The sequence below is a fragment of the Coenobita brevimanus genome, chromosome 77, assembly GCF_032717465.1.
Source record: "Coenobita brevimanus isolate Jiangsu-jjx chromosome 77, ASM3271746v2, whole genome shotgun sequence".
Lineage (NCBI taxonomy): Eukaryota > Metazoa > Arthropoda > Malacostraca > Decapoda > Coenobitidae > Coenobita > Coenobita brevimanus.
Genome location: NC_137030.1, coordinates 19,990,402 through 20,001,691, shown reverse-complemented (window position 1 = coordinate 20,001,691; position 11,290 = coordinate 19,990,402).

Here is an 11,290-nt window from a genome sequence, read left to right as displayed (position 1 = left end):
TTCAAACCACCACCACCAACACCTAATCCACATGTATACCTTCTCCGTCATCCCCATTTAGCACCACCATCCTATCATCTTCACCACACCAACTCCATCACCATCATCGCCAGCGCCCTCCTGAAGGCAGCGCAAACTGTAAATCAAATCATTTTCCGTCCTACACCTACGCCCGTCCTTCCCTCTCGCAAATCACTGCCTCCATCGCCACACCATTCCATCAACCCTCAGCAAAGAAAAATCATCATCATCATCATCATCACCATTATCGTCATCATCATTTCCATCACCATCTCTGCAAAACTAATCCCCCACCAATTCACCAGCATGTCATCACCACCACATAAAATTCACCATTTGTATTTCTCTTCTCATCACAACACTTGCATCATCACCATAATCATCACCAGAAGCAGCATCTCAGCCACAACACCACATCACCTCTATCAACACCACGTCCATCATCACCTTTGCCATTTTACGGCAGTACCCCATCATCTCCACGGGATATCATCACAGTGCATCATCTTCACCATTCCACACCACCCCCGTCACTACCATACCGTACCACCAATACCACCACCTGCATAACCAGCTTCATTACGTACCACCACTCCATCATCTCCATCAACCATTTGAGTTATCATCGTCATCATCATCATCATCATCATCATCATCACCATCATCACTCCACTCTCCGACACAACTAACGCCGAATCTGTCACCACCACTTCATCACCACCTATACCGTCTCCATCACAATCATCACTGTCTCACACCACCATCCCCACCTCCAACATCGCCAGCGCCCCTCCCCTTCCCCAGATGCATAGTTAAGGAAGGAAGGAATAAAAAGAACTAGCACCAAGCCAGAAAATGCCTATATAACACTAAAGCAGAAGGTAACAGAATCGATGCTGAAAAGAAAGGGACGGATATTGGGCGGAGAGCAGGTAGTTAAAATGGAGACAAAAAAGAGGAGACGTGACAGAAAATAAGTAGGAGCCGATGTGGGTGGGTGTGGAGGAGAAAAAGGATAATGGTAAGGAGAAGAGAGAGAGAGAGAGAGAGAGAGAGAGAGAGAGAGAGAAGGGGGAGGAGGGGGCCTTGCTCATTCCTTCCTGCTTGTCGATTTCAAATTGAGATCGAGGAATCAGTATTATAAAACCAAAATCAAATGATAACATAGAGACGGGGAAGACGCAAACAGGCAGAAAGATGGAATAATTAATACACCTACATTTTTTGCCTGGAAAGAATGAGAAAAAGTGATATTGGAGAGTGAAGCCATATATAATGCAGACGAATATGCGAAGCGTAACCGAATAATAAATACTGTACAGTACTTATGTTCTGGTCTCCAAAAGGAAAGAAAGAAGCAATATGACAGACATAAGACAAGACAGTTTAAATGAAAAGAGGCAGAGTGACAAAACAAAGAACATTTATAGATTTGGATCTGGAAGGAAAGAGAGAAGCAAATGTACAGATAGAAAAGGCCATGGGTATAATAAACGAGAAGATGCAAAATTCCACGGTAAAAATACTTCTTGTCTTGAGCTTCGAAGTACAGAAAGAGACGGCAGAGTGACAGACCTATGGGTTGTCAATAGTCATACATTAAATCCTCGAAGGAAAGAGAGTATCATAGACAGGTAAAGAAGGAAGTGATCAGTTTTATCTGCATATCGACTGTCTATTCCGATCAAGGGAGCAATAGTGTTAAGTCGAAAATGAATAATGCAGCGTACTGGGATGAAAAGAGACACAGAGGCAGCTTCAGGAATAGCTGTAGCTCTGGTCCAAGAAGGACAGAGCACAGCTAATGTTAGAAAGCGAAGGCCTTCGACAGGGCAGACAAAATGAGGCTTAGCGGGGGAGCAATGCTTTGCGTATAGTTCTGGGTTTCAAGAAAGAAGGGGAAATGGCACTGGTTGACTCACTATTTTTTCTTTGTTTGTTAGTTACGTATTTCCTACTTCATGTATCATTTCCCGGTTTGTGCACTGGTCGAGGAACAAAAACCTTGGCTATCCCGTCGTTTATTTAAAGGAGGAACAGTTCCTACCTTGGAGTACGAAGCTACTGTTCTCGGCCAAAATGTGAAGTCAAACATGCCAGAAGAAGAGAGGGTGAATAACCACGTGCGTCTGTCCTGCATTATTAACACATTCACGGCACAGTTTACAAAGTGTTCAGTGTTTTAGTCACGCCACTTACCCCGTCATTGGCATATTTTAGGTGTCCATGTCTCCTCATTTGAAAAACCTTAACACCCATTAGTATCTTTACGCATAAATTTTACGAACCTTAATATCTGTTAATGTTTGTATGCATGTAACTGCTTTATAGGTACCCAAACCATTAAGCGAATTTGGCTCAGTCTTGCCAAGTACATTTAGGGACATCAATACTCTCAATATTCCAATGCGTCTGCTTCACACTAACGGTATGATCGCTACATTTTTCTGGCACGTCATATCAGAGTCATCGACTGTCAAAGAAAAATACCAAGTTTTTCTCAGAAAGATTAGTTAATAGAAGGCAGTGAGAAGTGGGAGTGGAAGAATGTTTCGTAAACTATTGTCCGTGACTGCAAAAACCATAGGAGCTAGAGGGACAAGTATGGTAGATTACAACCCTTGAAACCACTAAGGAAGTTCTTAGGGGACGCATCACCTCCCACCTCACCAATCCCCCATTACCTTGGTTATCTAAACCAGTGACTGGATTGGTCACATAAATGGCAGGTAAAACTTTGAAGGGTGAGTGTGTCCAGGAAACGTTGCCACCTCTCCGTAAACTTTCGTCATGTATTTCGTACCATAACTGGACCAAGTCCACGAAGGAAAAATATGAATTCACCCGGTGATAAAGACACCGAAGCTAGGAGGAAGGAATAATGTGGAGTGAAAGGCCGGGGTAAACCCGCCTATCACAGGCTCTGTGGTGTAGTTCGTCCGACTTAACTTTCGGGAGATTTTTGTATTGTTGCAGCATATTTCCCGCAGCTCAGTGGCAGAACATTACAAATATTGTCTCTACAGCTTTTACACAACACATCTTCGTGATTAGCACTATATTTTAGTACTTACCTTCTGATTAGCTTAGCATTCTTAATGGAGAAATGACAATTTTAGGACAAGTTAAAGTGGGCAGAGTATAGCCGTGTTGCACGAATCCCCAGATTTCAGGAACTAATTACAAAACTGTTATGAAGAGTGACTCGAAAAACGGGAAAAGAGAAGACGAGAAAAAGAAAGATGAGAAAACAAGAGTAGTTTCTGTAAAATGAAATATATATATATATATATATATATATATATATATATATATATATATATATATATATATATATATATATATATATATATATATATATATTCCAATACAATTCACCCATAAGGTCATCAGCAGTCGCAGCTCCGTAAAGGTTACATTAGGAAACATGATGATATATTTTTTTTTACTTAGAATTCATGTAGCAGTCATTTGCAAAAGTTATGCCCTTTTCTCCCGGGACACCACACACACACACACACACACACACACACACACACACACATATATATATATATATATATATATATATATATATATATATATATATATATATATATATATATATATATATATATATATATATATATATATATTCCGATATCTACAAAGTAAAGGAAACAAAATATCCCGAGCGCTTTCATGTATTCACGTCTCCTGAAGATGTGAATACACGAACGCGCGGGATATTTCGTGTTTCCTTTTCCTTGTGGATGTCAGCATGTCTATGAATCACGTTCTATTAAGTGATTTAATTGCACACACACACACACACACACACACACACACACACACACACACACACACACACACACACACACACACACACACACACACACACACACACACACACACACACACACACACACACACACAGATAGATAAATAGACAGATAGATCAATGACAAAAAGGTAATACGGAAATATAAAAATATAAGGAAAAAGTAGATGGAACATAATTTTTACAGATGAGATGAGAGCCAAAGCAAAGCGAGAAAAGATCCAAAAGCCGTGAAGCCCATTATTTGAAAAATAAATAAAGTCCATTAGTTGATATAAATAATAATGTGAAGGAAAAAGATAGAAAATGTCTGCAAAAAAGAGATGGAACAAAGAAAGGTAAGATGCGAGGCAGGAGAAAGAGGAGCGGAGGTTCAGACTACAATGGTTGCCCTTGTATCTGTCGCGAAAGTGTCGCAGTGTCTGCAACAACTGACCGTGCTTTGGGGCTGGACGAGACCTCCGGCGATAGACACAGCGGCCTGGGTGAAGCAGGTGGATGGATGCATGGATCTTGGTGGAATATGGATGTGGGTGATAGAGGTGGATGGCATACTGGAAAATGGGTGTCTGGATGGTTGTGGTTGATAGAAAATTAATGGGTGAGTGAGTGAAGGCGGATGGGATGGTGAAAATGGATAGGAGGATGAAGGTGCTTAATGGGGAACTGGTGGATACTACTGATGTAGAACTGGTGGTCGTGAAGAGGGATGGATGAATGGATGTGGCTGAGTTGCTGACGGTAGAAATAACTGGAATACACGTAACTCGGTGAAAGAGATAGTGTAAAGTGCAACCTTACACTACATACTTTTGTCATCAAGAGAAAAGTGAGTGAGCGCCATAAAAAACGACGAGACTGAATGAAGAACGATGGTATTATGGTTCGCAGAAGAAACGATAGATGAAGAGAAAACAGATGAGCAGGTGATAATGAAGAAACACAAGGTACATAATAACTGTCAAACCCTTTAATGGTGTGCTACATCCCTTAACCACAATATTACAGGGGGAATCAAAAGTAAGGAAACTAAGGGAGGGACGTCATACAAAGGATATCCTGTGTTGTTAAATTTTAGATTTTCCCAAATTTCTTTTAGAGGTTAACTAAGAGAAATTTAGGTACTACTGTAACATTCATAAATTGTATCCTTTTAGTGCAACGAATGTCCCCTCAGCGTTTAGTTGTGGTTCTTAATAGATAACTTTACTCAGCAATGGGAACTTGTCAACAGATGGAGAACTAGAGAAGGCCATCGTTCTGTGAAAGACATTAACGATGAACTCACTGAACTCATCTAACGAGACTCACACCGTTACCCTGAATCAGTTTTATGAGGAAATTTGGTACTGAAAGTAAATTTGCAACTTTGCTTTGATACTGAAGTTAGTCACGTGATGAAAGTGTGTGTGTGTGTGTGTGTGTGTGTGTGTGTGTGTGTGTGTGTGTGTGTGTGTGTGTGTGTGTGTGTGTGTGTGTGTGTGTGTGTGTGTGTGTGTGTGTGTGTGTGTGTGTGTGTGTGTGTGTGTGTGTGTGTGTGTGAGTGATGGGTGGTAGGAAGAAGAGGAGGAGGATGGAAGTGGGGGGCTGAGTAGTGAGGGAAAGTTTTTTTTTTTTTTTTTTTAATACACTCAGTCATTACATGGGTTACTTTCTGGCATATAATTATGCTAAAAGACCATGGGCATAAGTAAATGCATAAGGTTATTTGAGCCTGGACGTAGATATATTTTGTACATTCACCATCCGCTCACTCGATGTAGTACTGCTTTGGGTGTCTGCCCTTTCCTTTCTTCCTTTTTTCCTCTTCTGTCTTTCTTTCCTTCATTCTTTCCTATTCCTTCTGCCTACCGGTGTCTTTACACTCCCCTTTTCTGTTTTTCTTTCCTTCATTCTTTCCTCTTCCTTCTGCCTGTGAGTGACTCTACACTGAGTGACAAGCCAAATGGTTTCCTGTACACCAGGAAACCATTTACTACTCTGGGTGGTAACTATATAAAACAAAATTATGGTGCCTGGTGGTTTAGTGGGTAAATAAGGCACTCCAGTCGGATTGAGCTTGTGTAAGTTTATATCCAAGGTGTGGTTGGGGTTTATTGCCCACGTAATGTCACTCAGGGATGAGTGAGCTGGTCACTCTCATCTTAAATGTCAGGACCAACTTTCCTGGCCCAGAGCTCCTACGCTCCTCATCGGGCAGCGAAGGACTGGATGATGGATGGATGGATAACAGGGAAGCGCTAGTCTGGATTAGGATGGATGAGATGGCAAGATTTTAATGGGAATCACTGCCTGGTTGTTATATGAAATGAGAGAAGAGAGAGAGAGAGAGAGAGAGAGAGAGAGAGAGAGAGAGAGAGAGAGAGAGAGAGAGAGAATTTGAAGGGGGAAAGAAGGAAGGAAATGCCGCTGGTGGAGAGAGAGAGAGAGAGAGAGAGAGAGAGAGAGAGTTTGATGGGGGAAAGAAGGAAGGAAATGCCGCTGGTGGAGAGAGAGAGAGAGAGAGAGAGAGAGAGAAGCGAAGTAAAATTAGTGTGGATGCGGGAGTTTCCTTGATCTAAAATCGGACCAAATATACATATCAAACCCCGACAACATTTATATATAAAATTAATACAGTATTAGCCATCACTGATTTCTTTCTTAATCTCCTCCACCCCTCCACTCCTCTCGCTTAAAGCAACGCACTACCTTACATTTTTTTTTCTCGCTTCTTTATCTTCTGTCTTTTTCCATTTCAATATTGGGTCGACCTGTCTGACCAACCTTCGTCATACAGCTCGGTCTTGAGCGTCTTCCCCTTCAACCCCTGGTCTCTCAAATCTTCCTTCACAAAATCCATCCATCTCCTCCTCGGCCTTCCACACTACCTCTTACATTTTATTTTTACTGCCATCAGACAATTTTATTCAGCTTAGTAGAGCGTCATGGTCCTGAAGTAGTGAAAGTCTAATCACACTATTCTAATTCAGAAAAACCTATCAATGGGTAAATATAACTGGACAGAAATAGTGAGAATAAAACATAATACGTTATAAAATTCAGGGTTTTAAACTTGCCCTTGGCTCTCTTCTAATACATGTGCACCTACAGGTATTTCTCTCACCAACTCATCCATGAACAGACTGAACATCCATGGTAATATCACGCATCCCACACCTCAACCTATTCACTTGGTGCTGTTGAGTGTCCCCTTCATGTGGTGGCACCGATATGACTGTCTACTGGATTTGCCTGGTTATATATCGCTCAGTCCCCCCCCCCTCCTTCTCCCGAAAAGAGGGTGGTGGACAGCGCAAGAAGAGTAGCTTTGGCCTTCAGTACACCTGCTTCATGTTCAGATGAGCCTGGGGTTGTAATTACTACTGCGATTACTACTACTCTTTCACCTTCCTCCATCCTTTCCATTCACACACATTCCCTACTTGTTTGATAACAAAGACAATAACATCATCTACAACATCAACAACGTACCATGGTACTCAAATGTTTCCTTCTCACCTCCATATCGCTCTTTTGTTCACCGTTTCCTGGGAAGACCATCTTTCTTTGCAGATTTCCAGTGTTTGGCTCTGTCTTCTTTTCTTTCAATGAAAAAAATAAAGAAATCCTTTACGAGTATAACTACCATACACCCTTTCCTGATCCAAACGCTAGACTACATAGAAAACCATAGGTTCCTCCTTTTCCTAAATACTTATCGCCTTAATTTCTCAAAGCAAACTTTCTTACAAACACACACACACACACACACACACACACACACACACACACACACACGCGCGCGCAAGGTGAAGGTAAATGTAAGGAAGAGTGAAGTTACGGTCGTCGTGAGACATGAAGTCACTGAATGCATTGTGAGGTGGAACGATGAGGAAATGGAAAATGTGAGTGTATTTGAGTACTTCGATAGTGTGATGAGTAAAGATGTGTGATGAGTAAAGATGGAAGTCTGGAGGTTTAAGTGCTTGAAAGGGTACAACAGGGAAGAAAGGTTGCTGGTTCTTTGAATGCAGTGATAAGAAATAGGAAAGCGAGCATGGAAGTAAGAAAGTCACCCCATGATAGTATTGTGATACCAACTCCAACGTATGGAAGCGAAGCTTGGACCTTGATGGAGGGACACAAGTCAAGAGTGAGAGCAGTGGAAATGAGCTATTTGAGAGGAGCACGTGGAGTTGCATGGAGAGACATACTGACTAATGAGGAAGTGAAGGAGCATTGTGGTGTGGATGTGGATGAGATAGAAAGCATTAGGAGAAATACACCGAGGTGTTTTGGCCTTGTGGAATGGATGGAAATCCAGAGACTAACGAGGAGCGTGTATGTGAATGAGGTGGAGGGGGAGGGATAGGGAAAGAGTGGCCGAGGATTAGATGGAGGGATGGAGTGGAGTGGAGAAGTATATGAGAGAGGGGGATGTAAGCTGGGGGGAGGGCAGCGAAATGACGGGGGACAGGGCGACATGGACGCGATTTGTTCATGGCCACCCCATACGGGAGTAAGGCGTCCGACAATAGATAGATAGACAGATAGAATTTCCATTTTCATTTTCCATTCATCTTTCTGCAGTCCACACATTCCCCAATAACCTGTTCACTACGATGATTGTCTTTTACCTCTTGTTATTATGCTATCTACAGACAGTCTTATTTAGATTAGACGACATTTTTTAAAGTGGAGGGGCTAGATCGTTCTTCAACCCATTTTTCACAAAAGGGATCTCCTTACCTGTTTATTTCTCTATGGAGATAGGAAGACTAAAATGAAAAAGACATAATCGAACTGTAAGTGTTCATGTATCCATCACTCGATCCATTTACAAGGATGCTGTCGTTAGCATGTCACTTTTATACGCTTCAGTATTACCACCATGTTCATACTACTTCATATCATCTTGGTGATTTTCTTTCATCATGACGTAATCCAACGTGCATCGATCCACCCATTCTCTCACCTTCTATCAGTCCCTTCATGCTCAGCCACACTCGTTCGTTATCCGGTCTAAAGTTTTTGATTTTTCGTACGAGTAATCTATTCCCCAATCCTTCCCCATTTCATTCTATTATTCTCTTGCAACACACACACACACACACACACACACACACACACACACACACACACACACACACACACACACACACACACACACACACACACACACACACACACACACACACACACACACACACACACACGCACACACACACAAAGAGAGAGAGAGAGAGAGAGAGAGAGAAACTGTATTCATTGTGAAGTTACGCCAGTTTCAGTTCAAGTACGGCTATAACTGTTGTACCCTCCCAACAATACATTTTCAGTATGGGGAGCAGTTATGTATAATAAGAAAGTAAATTAAATTGGTGAATGCTATTACTTGAATATACTTGGATGCACAAAACGAGACAAATTTCATTTTTTGTCGTGTGGGTTGTAAAGATAATGCCAACTCCTTGATAAAAGAGAAAGAGATTTATCTCTGGAAGTGGACTTGGTGCCTCTGTATTCCTTTTGTGTTCATGTCACTCAGGTAAGATTGCTTTGGTGAGGCCTCATCTTAGTCAAGCAATGCAGTTTGGGTATATTTGAAAATGCGCTGAACATTGATGTGCTGGATACGCAACATGAAGATTCTGTTAAATGAAGAATTAGATAATTTTTCACTCACCCTAAACACAAACAGTCACAGGTGATTAAAGTGCAGCACACAGGAATACGTTAACTACCGACAACAGCTGGTCAACTGCCTCATAACAAGGAAGTTTGTTGAAAAAGTGCTTAAGAGAATAAAAGAATTAGAAGCAGGAAGGTGTTTTTACCTGACGTTTGAGGGAAAATGAAATAATATGGTGGGTTTGACACTGCTGGCAGAATATTATCTTTAACTTTTACTCTTGATAGCATTTCTCAGTAATAAATTATCCTTATATACAAGTACATAATCTTCTGCTTAAATATATATGTTTCCTCTGTCAGTCATCGTCCCACACGTTTTCCACCTGTTCCTCTCAAAGCGTCCTAAACTCATTCCTTCCTTCCAATGGTAATTTTTCTCCCTCTCTCCCTCCTCCCCCTCTCTCTCTCTCTCTCTCTCTCTCTCTCTCTCTCTCTCTCTCTCTCTCCATCTGCGGCCAATTCCTCTAAGTTATGCTCCTTCTACTTCATGGTTTCCTTATTCTCTCTTCTCTTATTTTCTCCATTCCCTTCTTTGCCATGTCCTTCCTCTTTTATTACTGTTTCTCTTTCTAAATTTCTCTTCGATTTCCTCTTCTCTTTTCTCTTTTGTCTTTCTGTTTTTATCGTTCTCAGTCATATTTCTCAAGCATATGTAATTTTTTCCATCTACTCTCGTCATTCTCTTTTTTTATCTAGTTACTTTTTCTCTGCCAGTCTCTCGCTCTTGACATTTTACTTTTTAATATTCTTTCTTATACATCTTCTTTATTACCTCTATCTTTGTTCTTCTGTATTAATTTTTTCTTCTGTTTTTTTCCTCTTTAGTCATCCCCTCCCTTTTTCTTTCTCTGTGTGATTTATTGTTAATATATACTTGTGTTTTGTAATCCGTTTTCCTCTCCCTTTCTTTCCCGCCCATGCCTTTATTATCAATTTATTAAAGTCATGGAGAGTTGCTGTATTTCCTCTTATTTTTTTCCCAAACACTTTGTCAACTTGGCACCATTCCTTCATTTATTCACCAGTTTGCTTCAAACTTGCCACAATTGCTCCTTTGGCGAATATACCCACGCACTTTTTGTTCCTTCTATCTTTCTTTTTTTTATACTAAGGCGTTTTAAAGGAATTTATGGAGTCAAACGTCAGACCATATAAACATACATATCTTGAGGTCCAGTGCTTTTCTATCGTCATATATCATCATGGCAACTTGCACAGAAGCATGTCGGAGTGGACACCATCTTGTATTCCTTCGGGAATATTTGCAGTTTTGTTAGATTTTCCGTTTGCCATTTTTTCCTTTCCTTCCATTCCTTCTCTGTCTAATTTCTCCCTCTCTTTACGATTTTTTTCTTTATTTCTCGTTTCCTTCTCTTTTCTGTTTGTTTGTTTGTTTTTTTCTATACGTGTATAATCTTCACCAAGATTGTTCTACATCAGGTCCCTGTTATTACCCTATTCCATTTATTTCAGTATCTTCAGTGTCTCAGTATTATTCTTCCTTCGTTGCTCCCTTTCTCTCTCTTTTCCATTCTTCTCCGTCTGATATATATCAGTTGTATTTCATTTTTATTCCTTCGTTTCTTCTTTACATTTCCATTGTCTGTTATCTTTATCCCTTTTCCGACCGATCTCTTCTCCTTCTAGCCTCTTCCGCTATTATCTGTTTGCTTGACTGTTTGATTACTCTCATGGTTTACATTTTCCCTCTATCCTGTTAACTTCTTTCCATTCCTTTCTTTAATCTTCTCCTTTTCCTCATCTTTTTTCCAG